Genomic DNA, 16,639 nt, shown 5'->3' with positions numbered 1-16,639 from the left:
TGCTGTCTGCAGTCATGCTCCAGACACAGAACAAGCAAGATATAACTGCCTTGCCGAAAAAATGTACCAAGTCATATGGCTGACAAAGACAAGAATAATGAGCTAATATAAGTTATAAGAGTTAATAAGAACATGATCTAATGGGTCAATCAGTTTATAATTAATGTAGACCTCTGTGTGATTTTTGGGAAACTTAATGACTATGGGAACTGGGCAGGGCAAATACCTTAGCCAACAGAATGGCACCCAGGTGGACAACTGCATCCACATAAAGCTGGAGAGAGCTCAGGAAGTAATTCTAGATAGAAAAGAATACAGTAAAGCATGGTTTATTGATAGCAGCACTTTCTTGGGTGGGCTCTGATTGCTGGAGGCCAGCGCTGTCATTTAAGAGAGGCTTCCTGACTGAGCTTTAGCTGCAAAATCTTGCAGCTCTTTTAAGAAGTCCTGCCATGAAACACTTAAATGGTGCTGATGAAAAGCTGACTGCATGTTTTTTGGTGGTGGCAGGGACCTTGAAATGCTGTAGAGCTGTGTCAATAAACATGGCTCTGGCTGGTACCTCTGTCATGAGGCTGGAATCTCAGAATGCTAAGGAATGGGCTGGATCCAGCTGTCAAAGCCATGGCTTCATTCCTAGCTATATTGCTTAGCAAATTAAAGACATATGTAGTCAGACAAAGAGAGATACAGTAAAGATATTTTTAGAAGAAAAAGCCTCTAAACAGTTTACAGTGTGTTTAAGAATACATGTAGGCTTGGGTGAGAAAATTAAAAAGGTTAAAGTCCTTAAAATAAAAAAGAAAGAGAGTAGTTGGGTGTGGTGGCACACACATTTAATCCCAGCACCTGGGAGGCAAAGGCAGGCACATCTCTATGAGTTCAAGGACAGCCTTGTCTATAGAGTGAGTTCCAGGACAAAAATACATAGAAAACCCCATTTCAATAGGCCAAAAATTAAAAATAAAAGAAATAGAGTTTAAAATAAAGCCATGTAAAAATGGAAAATACACAGAGAATCTGGATACTGTTATTATGTTTTCTTTGAATTGTTTGAGTGCTGAGAAAAGAGTAAGGACTGCTAAAAGAGTTTTGTTCATAAATGCTGCTGAATTAATCCAAGATAAGTATTTTGAAAATACCTTTACTTCAAAATTAAAGTGAAAAGGTATCTTACTTTGGAGAAGAGGTTTTGCTTTTGTTTCCACAGGAAATGAGAGGCTGTGGATTAATTCTGAGTTAAGAAAAATCAGATTTGATCAAAGAAGGCAACCTGAGAAATCTCTGCTAGGAACAGATGGCCCAGATGTCTGAGTTTTAGATCTAGAACAGAATCAAGACTGCTGCTTGAGATGATCAAGCCTCACAGAATACTCTAGTCATGAAATGATCATAATTCTAAATTTTCTTTAGGTCCCCATAGGATCATCAGCACCCCTAATCAGCAGGAAGTAGCCTGAAAAATGATGCCTGCATTCCCCCAAAATGGACTATAGGTATTTCCCTTTGTTTAGAATGTTGGTTAAAAGTTGTTATGGATAATGGTCAGGAGAAAAGCTAAACAAAGAATATTAGATTCAGAGTTCTTGTTCTTTAAGAAAAAAGGGAGAAGTGCCGTGGGACAATGGTTTTACCCTGTAAACATTTGTTTCTTGTACTTGTGTAATAAAATGCTGATTGACTGGTAGCCAGGCAGGAACTACAGGTAGGGCAATGAGAACAGGAGAATTCTGGAAAGAGGATTCAACAGTCTGCACTCGTGATCCAGACACAGAGCAAGCAAGATGTGACTGCCTCACCAAAGGTACCGAGCCATGTGACATTATAGCCAACCATTATAGACGAGAATAATGGGCTAATATAAGTTATAAGAGTTAAAAAAAAAAACTTGAGCTAATGGGTCAATCAGTTTATAATTAATGTAGACCTCTGGGTGACTTCTTTGGGACTTAACGACTACAGGAACTGGGCAGGACAGAAACCTCAGTCAACACATGTACTCACTCTTAAGTGTTTTTTAAACATAAAGTAAAAAAAAAAACAAGCCCACAAATCACAATCCCAGAGATTCTAGACAACAATGAGGACCCTAAGAGAGACATACATAGATCTAATCTACATGAGAAGTAGAAAAAGACAAGATCTCCTGAGCAAAACTGGGAGCATGTTGACCTTGGGAGAGGGTTGAAGGTGAGGGGAAAGGCAGGGAGGGGAGCAGAGAAAAATTTAGAGTTCAATAAAAATCAATAAAAAATAAATCTCATAAAAAAAGAATGGCCAAGATCAAAAACACTGATGACAGCTTATGCTGAAAAAGACATGGGGAAAAGGGAACAAACTCATACAGCTGCTTTGGAAATCATTATGGTGATTTTCTAGAAAATTAGGATTTAACCTACCTCAGGACCCAGCAATACCACTTTTGGGTATATACCCAAAGGATGCTCAATTATGCCATAAGGACATGTGCTCAACTATGTTCATAGCAGCATTTTATTGTCATAGCCAGAACCAGGAAACAACCTAAATAACCCTTGAACAAAGAATGGATAAAGATTATTTGTACATTTACATGACGGAGTACTACATAGAGGAAAGAAATAATGACATCTTGAAATTTGCGGGCAAATGGATGTCATCATATTGAGTGAGGTAAACCAGATCCAGAATGACAAATATAATATATACTCACTCTTAAGTGACTTTCAAACATAAAGCTAAAAACCCACCAGCCTAAAATTCACAATCCTAGAGAACCTAGACAACAAAGAGGACCCTAAGAGAGACATACATGGATCTAATTTACATGGGAAGGAGATAAAGAAAAGATCTCCTGAGTAAATTGGGAACATGGGGTTCATGGATGAGGGTAGAAGGGAAGGGGGAGGAAGGGAGGGGTGTGGAGAAAAATAGATAGCTCAATAAAAACAATAAAAAAGAACAGTCAGAGCTACATCACATCCTCATTATCCCTGCTACTCACTCAGATTTTATCCCTATCTTCTTCCATCCCTTTGCTCAACCCACACGTAGTAGTCACTGACTTTAATTTCAGGTATATTATACTGTACTGTTTTTGTACTATGACCAGATACAGTTGCAATATATGTGCCATCATTTTTTCATAAGTGATTACAAGCTGTATGTATTATTTCATACTTTGCTTTTTGGTCTCGGTATTGTCCCATAACAGTTCATATGCTCTTCCTCATTATTTCTATAGTTTCTTTGTACTGCAATGTATGTATGGGTGATGAAGGATTTTGTTTACTGTTTATTGATTATTTATATTCAAGAACAATGCAAAATATAATAAATAACTTAAAAGTATACTGAATTTATAGATATTAAATAGCAAATAGTACCTCCAAATGTTGAAATATTCTTTGTTATATTAATAACTGTTCAAAATAATCTTCACACCAATAAGAGGAAATGATTTTTGGAAATATATTTTTATGGCTTGTACTTAATAATGTAAAGAGAAATGTCAGTCAACATTGTGAACATTGATGCTTTTACTCTGTTTGTAGTGAGGAGCTGCGGGCTGGCTTGTTTTTCGCCCTGCCCTGCCCTGCCCTGCTCCTGGTTGCCGGCTAGTTGGTTACCTCATTGAGTTATCTGTAGATATAAGAATTCAACAAAAATTAACAAAAGTCTTTTCTGAGAATCAACTCTTTATATGTAGTTTACAGAAAAAACTTTTTACTGCAAATCCATAAACTCTTTAGATCAGTTATATCTATGAAGACTGTAGAAGATATGTGTTCCTGTCTACTTTACCCTTCAGGAAATCTGATTTTTGAACATTCCTTGGCACACACCATTGCTGTTAGTCTTGGGTGATGACAGGATTTTGTGTGCCTCCTTCCTGAGGCTGCGGAGCCCTCTTACTAGTCGCTTCCATGGAGTGAGTCTTGCCTCTTTCATGACCAATAGTCTTCATTAACCCTCAGTACAAGAACTTAAAGCTGCTGCCTTTTCAGGGTCTTTAATGCAGAACTCATGGTTTTAGGAACTTCTTTTGTTTCTCTGTTCTGTGTCTGAGATAGGACTATGCATTTATTGATTTAGTATGCAACTATGTATTAAACTTTGGAGATACATTTTAGTTTTCATTTTTTAAGGACCAAAGAAAATCATAACATCCCCAAAATGAATTCCTTGTGTGTTTTGACCTCCACTATCTCTCTGAATGTGAGGTCAATAGTAGCAAAGGCAAGTTAAAGGTAGGAGTAATATCTGTACATACAGGAATCCCATTCACTTCCTCACATCAGGATGATGAATTCTGCAACCATTCCTTATGTTAAAATACCTTGTTCAGCCTTGATATGAGGGAGAGGGGCTTGGTCCTAGAACATGTTGACTCCTCAAGAAAGGCCTTATCCCCTCTGAGCACTGGATGATGCTAGGAAGGGAAGAAGTGGGAGGAAGGGGTAGGGAAGGGAGGGGGAAGTAAGATTTGTATAGAAAATGAAATATATTTTTTTTAAAAAAAGAAACACTTGAAAGAAAAGAAAATGACAAGTAGCTAAATGATAAGATCTGATAACATAAAAAAGACTATCTTGTCAACAGTGATTTGGAAAGAAGCTAAAATGTATGTCCTCAGAATGTTACTCTTAGAATAGTGCACCGAGTGACTGGAAGAGTAGAATGGGAAGGTGATAACGATCCTGGAGAGAAGTCAGTGTTGGCAACGAAATTTGGGAGGCAAGATTGATAGTCCTTAGGGATATATTGACTATTGTGTGAAAGGAAGTGGGTAGCTTCAAGACTGTTCTATTAATTCTTGTACTAAACAATTGGATGGGCAGTGTTAGCCATAGAGAAAACTGACTCAGCTTTTAACATTCTGGGGTTTCACTGCTTCTGAGATCTCACAAAAGGTAGATGGGTTAATTTAAGAAAAGCTGGCAAGAAACAAGGCAAGCTAAGGCTGACATTTATAGCTAAGAATAAGCCTCCAAGTGTTCATTTGGGAGCTGGGTGTCACATCCCCCAAAGAGTAAAGAGTAAAATATCAAACTACACATATATGCAGGAGAAACAATTTCAAGGACCAAATCCAAATCCTATGTTGAACTGGTCTAATGAGGAAACGGTGGCAGATCAGCACATGTTGGATTTGTCAGCTGCCCCCTTAGCACCAATATTCAACTCTACTACAACCACAGCTTTCTGTTATTTCTGTTTTTCCTGACACTGCACTCACCATTCACCTTTGGGTCTGCAGATAGTGTGAGAGTCTGGTGTGCTGTATTGCCTGCCTGAAATCACGGCTGTCTCTAGGTCCCAGAATGATTGGATGTCTGAGAGTCTAACATTCTCATCTTTTTACCAAGGGAAGAACTTATTGCCTTTTCACCATGACAACAACCTCTGTGCCCATCCCTCCTCACACAAAGTGAAAGATAAGAGACGGAAGTGGTAACACAGGTCACAGATTGCTACATACATGCCTGCTGGCAGAGGTTTTCCATCCCGCTCAGTCCCGCAACAAACACACAGGAATTATATTATTTGCAATACTGTTTGGTCAATAGCTTAAGCATATTTCTGGCTAACTCTTATATCTTAAATTAACCCATTTTTATTATTTTATATTTTACCACGAGGCTCGTAGCCTTCCAGCAAGGTTCCAGCTGGTGGCTCTCATCTTTCTCCTCTGGCTGCTACATGGCATCTCACTGACACCGCCTACTCTCTCCTCCTCTATCTGCTTGGAATCCCCGCCTTGCCCTATTCTGCTAAGCCACCGGCTGAAACAAGTTTATTCATTAACCAAAAGAAAGCAACACATAGACAGAAGGGCTTCTCACACCATGTGCCACATAGGCCATATTCACCAATGTGGACCTAGCACCTAATACAGTAGGGATACCTAAGGAAGACCCAGTTGATTTTTCAGTTGGGTTTTTATATAATGAATTACAGGGACTCAGGTAAAATTTTCTTTGTTTTGGTCATATATATTTAATTGCTGGGTTATTACATATATTTCAAATTTGAATTTTAAAATAAACCTAATAGTGAAATTTTCTAATTGCCATGATGATATTATTCTGAAAATCACATGCATTTTTCTTTCAGAATAGCCACAATGGCCTTAGAGTTCCTTTTTGGGACGTAGGACACATTTCAGTGCTAGAAATGCTTTATTTTATTTAAAAGGCATGTTTTTCCTATTTCTGCTTTCCTACCTGTGCTTTCTAATGCTAAACAAATAAATAATATTTGACATTTCCTGATGTTCCATGATGCTTTTTGTCCTAGGACTTATTTCACATTCCATCAGTCCCGTTCAAGTTGATGGAGTGCGATCATTTGGCATTTCTCTGCTTTCTTCCTTTTTAATGTTTTAGACCTTTTCAGTTTTATCTTTCCTTTACAAAATTGGAAAAAAATATATTGCAAAGACTTTGCATTGTTTTCATAGGCCGAAAACAAAGAGTCTGGCTGTTTAATGATGGTGATGATATCAATGAGAAATAATTTCTTATCAGATTATTTCTTTTCCAGATATACATATTAGACAGTCTGATTTACATATTTCCATTTCAGCTCCCACGTTTCTGTGTGAAAGATGCCTCTGGTTTGCTTTCTCACAGACACACCACTGAACTACACCCCCAGCCAGGACCTGCTGGAAACAGCAAGAAGTAGTTTTAGAAGACACAGGACAGCTGTAATGCCCACTAATTTCTCATTTAATATAAAATTCCATGGTGGCTTTTAATGTCTCAATCACATAGGAAGCCATTTGTATTAGATCACTCTTCCTTTTCCTTGAGGTACAGTCTTACTTGTGGCCCCAGCTGGCTGAGAACTTGGTGTTTAGACAAGGCTGGACTTGAATTCTCAAATATCTACATGCCTCTGCCTCAGTATTGGGACTACAGGCTATACTAAAGAAAGGCTTGATCTATTTTCTTTGTGGTTTCAACTAACATTGGCTCAAATGGGTGTGGGGCAGCTTTGGAAAATAGAGCTGTGGCAATACCCATCACTCTAGCAGGCTGGCATGGTTAGATACAGTGATAGCCAGGGGCAGAGATGCCAATGCCTTCCAGCTGGTTGTTCTGTATCTAGTCTTCATGACTAACAATGCAGGTCAATCACAGGATCTCCATGCTCACCTGAAAATCCAGACTTAGAAAAATGGTAGCTGCACTTTCCATCTAGATACATAAGCCTTACTTTCATGGTCCTGTCTCAGTGGCTGCATGTGTTTGACTTTCAGATTGGAAGGCACATTGTAGGTGGATTCCGTCCCAGCAACTGCTTCCAAATTACCACACAAAAGTTTATACTAAGTATAAATTCTTGGCTGATAGTTCAGGCTTGTTACTAGCTGACACTTACCCTTAAATTAACCCATATTTCTATGCTTTGCTACATGGCTCATGACTCATTATCTCATTTTCTTTTATTTATTTATGTATTATGTATACAGTGCTCTGCCTGTATATTTGCCCACAAGGCAGAAGAGAGCACCAGATCTCATTATGAATGGTTGTAAGCTGCCATATAGTTGCTGGGAATTGAACTCAGTACTTCTGGAAGAGCAGCCATTACTCTTAAACACTGAGCCATCTCTCCAGTCCCTGTTATCCCATTTTCTATATATCCTGCTTCTTCAGCAACTTGCTGGTGCCTCTTCTGACTCTGTCCTTCCTTCTCCCAGAGTCCTCTGTGTGGCTGTCCCACCTATACTTTCTGCCTGGTTACTAGACTGTCAGCTTTTTTTTTAACTAGTTAGAATAATACATATTCACAATGTACAGAAGGATTATTCGACAACAGCTCCTTACTTTCACTCTGTTCAAATTCCCTTCTGAACTGCTTCCTATCCAGCCCTTTCCTTCAATGTGGAAGGATGACTTCTTTAATAAATTTGTGAGCCATAACTCGTGGGCTCAGCTTCCCATTTGAACCCTGACTGATTCAATTCTTTACACCAAAATATATTTTGTACTTGTTCTTTGTTACCTGTACTTTTCCACTAATTACTATTTATTTTTCAAACTTAAGATGTCTCTCTTAAGAAAAAGATGTCTCTCTTGACCTACATGTTTGGTTTCTATTATTAACAAGGACTCTAATTTTTCTAGAATTATTCAGTATTCCCATTCTAGTTCATTCTAAGTATAAATCAATTTGTAATCAGACCATAACTAATATTTTTAAAGTCCACTGTGCTAAATACCTTAAACAAAGCCAACTAAGATGAGCAATGGGTTAGGTAATAGATAATATCATTAAAATTATATAAAACATATTTTTATGTTATACACTCTTTTGCTTGCTTGTTTTTTTTTTTTTGAGGCTGTAGGGATCAAACTCAGGTATCTGATTATGCTAGGTGATCACTTTGCCTCTGAACAACATCCCTCCAGCATCTTCCTGTATACTTCTTTGTTAGAGTTATAAGTAATCAACTCACCTGAATCATTAACTATTTTTGAGTAGTCAAGGTGTGTAATTTGAATTTTGGTCTTTAAGATCATAAACTATGGTATAACTTTTTATTGCATTTACTTGTAAAAGAAGGCAAAATATATATTGTCTACCCAAAAGTGGGAAAATAGAATTCTGTCCAATTAAAGATTTTATCTATTTGGTATATGGAAAGCTAAAGTTATTGGCAAACTAATGACTGCTACACATATTTGCTGTCATTGAACCAGTTTTAAAACTTAAGTCTTGGGCTGAGGATTAACTCAGTAGAGTGCTTGTCTAGCACGACAAAAAGCCTTGGGTTTCATCTCCAGCACAGCATAATCTGGAAGTGGGGATCCACCTAAAATCCCAGCCTTTGGGGACTGGAGAAAGGATTATCAGATGTTCAAGGTGATTTTCAATTATATAGAGAGTTTGATGCTAGCCTGGGACATATGAGTCCGTGTAGCTCTAACATTCTTATTCCCATCAGGGTTTTAGAGATAGAAACATAGGCACTGAGAGGAAATATAAGTTATTCACAATTCAGAAAAAATAAACAGTATTAGGTCCTTGACAAAGGCTGTAGACAGAAGTACTTACATTGGGAACAACTCGACGGTTGTCTCTTTGCTCCCTGTCCATCATAATGTGGTGAGAGAAAGGACTCGGGCTGTTAACAGGAGGCAAACATCAGCCACAGGACTTACTGTCTGAACTTTAGCAGGACACTTAAACTCATTCAAATATTAATTTTAAAAGTAAAATAATGGTTACACATACTCCAGAATAGTTGTTGGTACATTGCAAAGAATTTTAAGTTAGTAGTCTGTCTTTCTATATAAAGCTTTTACATAATGCAATTATTAATAGAAAAATTTAACAAGACCATTTGGAAGCACCAACTTCCATTTCTAAATAAAGTAAATAATGCTTAATTTAGAAATTTAAAATAGTTTGGGTAATCAAAAATAAAAAAACATGTATAAACAATAACATGAAATACATTTATAAGTTAATTATTATCACACATTTTGCATATCTGCTAATGGACAATTACTGAATAAATTTTCTAGATATTTTCATGAGATCTGTGTCACCAATAAAATGTTTATGAAAAGCTTATATAACATGGAAATGATTAAATATTAGTGAGAAAGTAAGATACAAAATATTAGATAAAATATTAAAAATGTGAAATTTGTAGGATGCACTTTAAAATATCAGTGTTATTGATCTTTCCCCAGTCTCCAATTAAAGCCTACCCCACCCCATTTTCCACCTTTCCCCTTAATGCTCATATCCCACTAGTCTCTTCTCTAGCACAACACCCCACCCATTGTCCCTTTTTATTTTCCTGGTTTTTATGGTACTTCTATGTTATATAGTCATACCTGAAGATTTCGAATACACTGATGAGAGATATGTGGCATTTGTCTTTCTAGTCTGTGCTATGTCACACAAGGGAGGAGTCCCCTAATTAGTTATCCAATACCAAATGGTCAGCCCTGAATTCATGCATATGCAGTCAACAGTGAATGTTTTATTTGTTGCTCATCAGGTTGTATTTATACATTTATGCATATACATGTTAGCAGTAACAAAAAAGAGAGGGCCAGGAATTTGAAAAGTGAAAGGGTTGAGGGTATGGGAGGAGCTGGAGAAAGGAAAAGAAGTATAGAGATTGATACAATTATATTTAAATAAAAAAATCGATGCTAACAAAACAAGTGATTTTACTACTTTATTTTCATGTGTTTTCTAAATTTTCATCTACTTTAAAGTGCAAGCTTCATTGAAGAAACTGTGAACTGCTATTGCGAATACCTATCTGCTGTTTATTCATGAGTGCAAATCCCGCAATAAAAGGGCAGGGAAGTGCGTAAGTCACATTTTATTTCAATGGGAAAACTGAAGAGGTACATAAGCAAGCTACTTTTCAACAATTGTTGGCATAGATCCTCCTCCTCCTCCTTCCCCTCCCCCACAATTATCACTAGGTGTAAAGGTGTTGGCACCCACACAGCATTTCATTTTCTACAGAAGACTGCATGCAATATTTATATATTATATATCATTACTTTTAAATCAGTTTATGATGAAGGGAGCCAGAATTCTTCTACAGGGCCACTTCTTTCTGTTTTAAGAGGCATCCTTTCACTCGAGTATAGTAATGGCCATATAGTACTTTAGCAAATAGCTATAAAACATGAAAACGTCCTCCTTTCTTGTATTAATCCATCAGGAAGCTTTCGGGGATTCTTCTTGTCTAAAATATTCATAGGCAGCAAAATGTCCTGAATGCCCTACAGAATTTGTGCAGAGCCAGGCGGATGATTGATAGTGAAGTTCTGTTCTGAGTCACTCACAGTATGTAATTCTATTTGTCTTGCCAAATACAGGCGGGCAGGCAACTCATAAAAGGTAAAGGTAGCAGACACCGTATTTTCTTGCATTTAAAAAGGTACTTGCTGTCTCCACTTCACTGAACTCCATTGAACATAACAAAATTTTATTAAATAAAATAAAAGGAAGGGAGCTATTCTCTGTAAAGTGGTATAATGTTTTATCAAGCAGATGCCATTTATGATAACATTCATTTTTCCTTGGCTCATATCTGGGTGAGCATCTCCTAAGCAAATAGTATACAAATGTTTTCTAATTAGAGAGAATCGAGCCTGGGTGCTTAAGAGAGGAGGGACATATTGTAGACAGTCCAAATATACCTTAATTAACAGAAGTCCATTTTTATTTTCTAGTACTTTGACATTAGTATCTTAAAGACTTTATTTGGTTTTCCATTAAAGTGTGGTTAAAGCTGACACTTTTCAGTTTTCTCTCAAAGGAAGGTAATGTGAAAGATGGGCGGTTGTTGACATAGCAGCCGGTAGCTGGACTTAGCACTTTGAACTCCCTGATTTCTAGAGGGCATGATTCTGTCCTGTGCACTTGTGTACAAGTCCCTGAGTGCTGGCTGAGTCAGGAACTTGTAATTGAGTGTGGAGGATCTGCTTGTTGTTTATATGCTTCAGTATGTAAAATGTAACTATCTAAGGCAGATACTATGCTGCTGTATGTCCAGGATGAATTTCAGTGGACAGGTGAGAGAGAATACTGATAACAGTTATAGTTACCTTTATGTAGTGAAAGTGTTCCAGAAATACATAAATCTAGCACCATTGTGAGGAAATGCGTGCAGTGCTTATGCTTGAGCAGTTGGAGCCTATGACCAATGAGGAGATAGTTGAATGAATAGTTTATCATGCATTTTAATTTGGTAAGTTATAATCAGTTAAGGAACAGGGACCATATTTCAATATTCCTGCTCCTTCTGTTAGAAGTATTGGTGATTGAACTCAAGACCTTAAGTGTGCTAGAACATCATTCTATCTTGGAGAGAGATATACCTTCTTGTTTACTTTTATTCTGAGATGGATTTTTTCTAAGTCGCCCAGACTGGCTTTGATCTTTGTAGGCCAGATGAGTGATGTCCCTGTCGCAGTCTTCTGAGTTACTGGGACTATAGATGTGGAAACCATATTTAGCTATTATTCAATTTATAATCACTTATATTGCTTTGCACATAAGAATCTAATTAATGTCACATTAGAGTAGACCCCAGGAAAGTCTATGATGCCAGGAAAGAATCCTTGGACAGAGATTCTTACACCATGGTAGTTGAGTGTTGCTTTGACCAGTTAGCTGTATGCTTTTCCTGGGTTCTTTTCTTACAATATTTTCATGATTTATCATATTTCCTAAGTGATATTATTTATATAATAGAAATATTGTAACCTTTAAAATTGTGAGACAGTCAATAAATTTCCCTAGAAATTTGCCCACTAGGCAAAAAAAAAGCTTGCTGATCCAGGTTACCAAAAATGTATACACATGTCCAACATATCAGCCAGCATTTTCATGTTGATTGTAATTTGTTGAGAAAACACACACTGTTTTAGTTGGGGTTCTAAAAAGTTGTTTGCCAAGTGTAGTGTGAAGCGGCGGGCTGTTCCCGCCACCCGCCACCCAGCCGCCGGCTAGCTTTACACCCAAAATAATTACACGGAAACTGTATTCTTTTAAACATTGCCTGGCCCATAGTTTTAGCCTCTTATTGGTTAATTCTCACATCTTCCTTTAACCCATATTTAGTAATCTGGGTAGCACCACGAGGTGTGGCTTACCAGGAGAGATCTTAACCTGCGTCCATCTCGGAGAGGAGCAGCATGGAGACTCACTATGGTGACTGCCTGAAGCGTCTCCCCAACTCTACTTCCTTGTTCCCACAATTCTGTTCTGTCTACTCCACCTACCTAATTTTCTGTCTCTTAAAGGGCCAAGGCAGTTTTCTTTATTAATTAACCAATAAAAAAAAACATAGACAGATAACTCTATGTTGGTCATATTTATATTTAGGACAATCAGGTTTTTTAGACACATAGAGGTTGTATTTAGTATAGATACCATAATCTTCAACCTCTTTAAGAGCTGTATAACATGGCCTTTAATCTAACCTAGAGTTTTGTATTTATGAGACACAATCACTCCTGGCAACAATGCTCTACTCCCGAGAGAACGTTGAGCACCAAAGACACTCCACTGGGAGTTTGTCTTCTACTTGGCAGAACTGGCCTTGGGGCAAAGAAAAGCCCATACCTCCATTACTGACTAAACTACGAAATATCCATAAGTGGATAAAACAGAATTGTCTTATCTTGCCAAGACAGGATAGGATTGTTCTACTAAAGGTTCCTTGCCGTTGTATAAAGGTATGTCAGGTTTTTTCAGGCCTCAGCCAAAGTTGGTTGCCTCAACATTGCTATCAAGACTTTGTATGGTTGCCCAGGTAGTCAATTGTCTCTGTCTTCTGTTGCACATTTTGGAAGTTTCTCGTTTGTGCTTCCTGGTTGCTTTGGTAATTTTACTCTCCTTCTCAGATCTTTGATGGGGTTAAAGATTAGATAATGGTAGCTACCTTCTAGATTATTTAGACTTCCCAAAGTAGAGTGATTAGAAAAATTTTTCGTTATATACTCCTCGCCTGATATTGTTTACTTCTTGTAATTTTATATGATCTGTTCCCATTGTATATAGTTGTATTTGGTTTCTAAATCTGTCTTATTTAGACAAAAGGGGGAGATGTTGGGGCAGCTGGCCCAATCCCTGCGTTCAGGGGCGTGGCTGCCCCAGTGGAGTAGCATACCCCTTAAATAGGATCGGGGCACCGGAAGGAGCCCCGTTTGGTTCTCCCCTGCGTACCTTCTGCTCCGCTGGACCCTTGGTTCTGTAAGTTTCCTTATTTTCCCTTGTATTAAAACTGATTTATTATAAAGGACTATCGTGGTTATTCCCCAACCCCTATAACCGCTGGTACCTTTGCCGGTACAGATTGGCGCTCCAACGTGGTGACTAAATCCACTTAAAAACCTGAGAGGGCTTTAAATAAAGGAGAGAGAGAGTTTAACACAGCTTTTTGCTGTTTGCCTGGACGTGCCGTAGAGAGATTTCCTGTTTTGGCAATAGCGGCAGAGAAAAAGCTGAGTCATTTTAAAACGCGGCTTTCTGGTGCTCTGCCGCCATGACTGAGGCAGTAGCAGCTCTGGCTCTGCTCCGCCATGCTAAACTGTGCTGACCTCAGGCAGGTCTATCGTAATTACCATAATAACAGCGCAGTTAAGGTTTAGACTTGGCTGTAAACAGGCGGTACCGTATTACCTCTACCTGGCGCAACTTAAGTTTTTAAGAAGTGGTTAACCTTTTAAAAAGTGCTCCTGGATATTAAAAAATTACAGATTCACAATAGGAAAGATTCAGACATAGAAGGCCTTTAAATGGCTCACGTAGGCTTAAAAGAGAAAAAAAATATATAAAAAATAAAGTTAATGCCTAAAAAAAGGCTAAAGTCTTTAAAGAGACAGAATAAAGTAAAGTGATAGAATGAAAATAAGCCACGTAAAAATGAAAAATTCACAGAGAGTCTGGATTATGTATTTTATTGTGTTTTCTTTAAAATTTTTGACTGTAAAGGAGCTAAATACAGAGAGACATTTCATTATATGGGCTGCCAGGCTAGACCAGAATGGACATTTTAATGGTATTACTTCAGGATTTGGATCTAAGAACATGATGCTTTGAAAAAGAGTTTCTTCTTTTGTTTTCACAGAGGACGAGACTCTGTGGATTGCTTCTATCCCAATATGGTATGATAGACCTCGCCCTCCTGAAAGGTTGCTGTAAACATCTTCAAAAAATTACTTCACTCAACTGCCAACTGAGAGGAACCTAGCACACAGGTTACACCATGAAAGACCTAAATAACAGCGCCCCCATTCAGCAGGAAACAGTTTGGAGAGAAATAACTGCGCCCACATTCCCAAATATTGTTTATAAATGTTCTTTTACATTTAAAGGGGGATATGATATAGATATGAATAATTTGCATTGGTATGGATTTTAAGGTCAATTTGTTATATGTATATGTATTTCTGATCTTGATTAAGCTATTTTGATTGTGTAGTTCATTTTAAAAATGTAATGTATAATTAGGAAATATAGGTTGTTAATGGATAATCATTGATAATAGTTAAGCTTGTAGTCATGTTATTAGATTTTCTAGATATGTAGAGATATATTTCAGTTAGATAGACATTCTTCATATCTTTCAAAGACTGCAGAATATGGCATTTAATGTTTTAATAACTTAGGGTTTTTCATGACAATGAGACACGTCTGCTCCTGGCAGCACCAATCTACTTTGAGAGGAAGATGGGCATCGAAGAGGCTACTTATGGAGTTTGTTAGCCATTTGGGCAAGAAACTGCTCTTGCCTGGACTGTTGCATAAACTGGACACAAGGAACCCACAGAAAGAGGACTGCTGAACTTGCCTAAAGGTGAGATGGCCTTTTGGGGTTCCTGATTCATGAAAGAGTCTGCGAGACGTTCTGCAGGACACAGCAGAAAGTGACTGAACTGTCTTTGGAATTTCCTGCTTCATGAAAAAGTCTGCTGGACACTATGGGCCTGAAGGCTGAAGATGGATGCCCCAACGGTACAGAGGAACTTTGGGTGACTGTCTAGGCAGCGAGTTGTCTCTGTCATTTCTAGAGTTTGAAAGTTACAAATGACTTGTTTACTTAGGTAATATTATATCCTTCTGGAGTTTTTGATGGAGTTAAAGAATAAATAGATAGTTATAGATTTCCTTAGTTATGATAAAAGGTAAAATAGATTTAAATATTGTAACTATAATATTGCTTGATAACTGTTTTGTTATATGTAATTTTGCTATGTTAAAGTTGAAGCCTTTCTTTTTTGTTTAAACAGAAAAAGGGGAAATGATGGAGGAGAGTTATCTGTCTATGTTTCTTTCATTGGTTAATTAATAAAGAAAACTGCCTTGGCCCTTTAAGAGACAGAAAATTAGGTAGGTGGAGTAGACAGAACAGAATTGTGGGAACAAGGAAGTAGAGTTGGGGAGACGCTTCAGGCAGTCGCCATAGTGAGTCTCCATGCTGCTCCTCTCCGAGATGGACGCAGGTTAAGATCTCTCCTGGTAAGCCACATCTCGTGGTGCTACCCAGATTACTAAATATGGGTTAAAGGAAGATGTGAGAATTAACCAATAAGAGGCTAAAACTATGGGCCAGGCAATGTTTAAAAGAATACAGTTTCCGTGTAATTATTTTGGGTGTAAAGCTAGCCGGCGGCCGGGTGGCGGGTGGCGGGAACAGCCTGCTGCTTCACACTACAGCCAAGTGACATGGAAGCAAAATGGAATTTGTTGTGTTTTAGTCTCTTAGTCAAGAAAATAGAAGCAAGTACAGAACAAGAATGAATTGGGATGCTTTATACATTGTCCTGCTCTCTTAACTTTGAATTACTTAGAAGCTACGCTATTAGACTACATGCAAAACTTTTAGGATATATTATAGAAGTCTACATTTTTGTTATTTTTAAATAGATTTATGGTTATGCCTGATAGATTATGTGAAAGTTTTTGGGCATAGTGATTCTGATCTGAGGTCCAATAATTATCTGGAACCAACGATACATGCAGAGGACTAGAGAGGCAAACTACTCCCAAGAAAAGCAACAACAAAGACGTTGAGGAGGGACAGAATTTCCTGAGGAAGAGCAAAAAGCAGAAGTGGCTAAGCCCAGTGAACAAGCTGGAAGGCAGTGTGAAGGAAGGC

The sequence above is a fragment of the Arvicola amphibius genome, chromosome 2 (genome assembly GCF_903992535.2).
Source record: "Arvicola amphibius chromosome 2, mArvAmp1.2, whole genome shotgun sequence".
Lineage (NCBI taxonomy): Eukaryota > Metazoa > Chordata > Mammalia > Rodentia > Cricetidae > Arvicola > Arvicola amphibius.
This window is presented reverse-complemented; position numbering follows the sequence as displayed.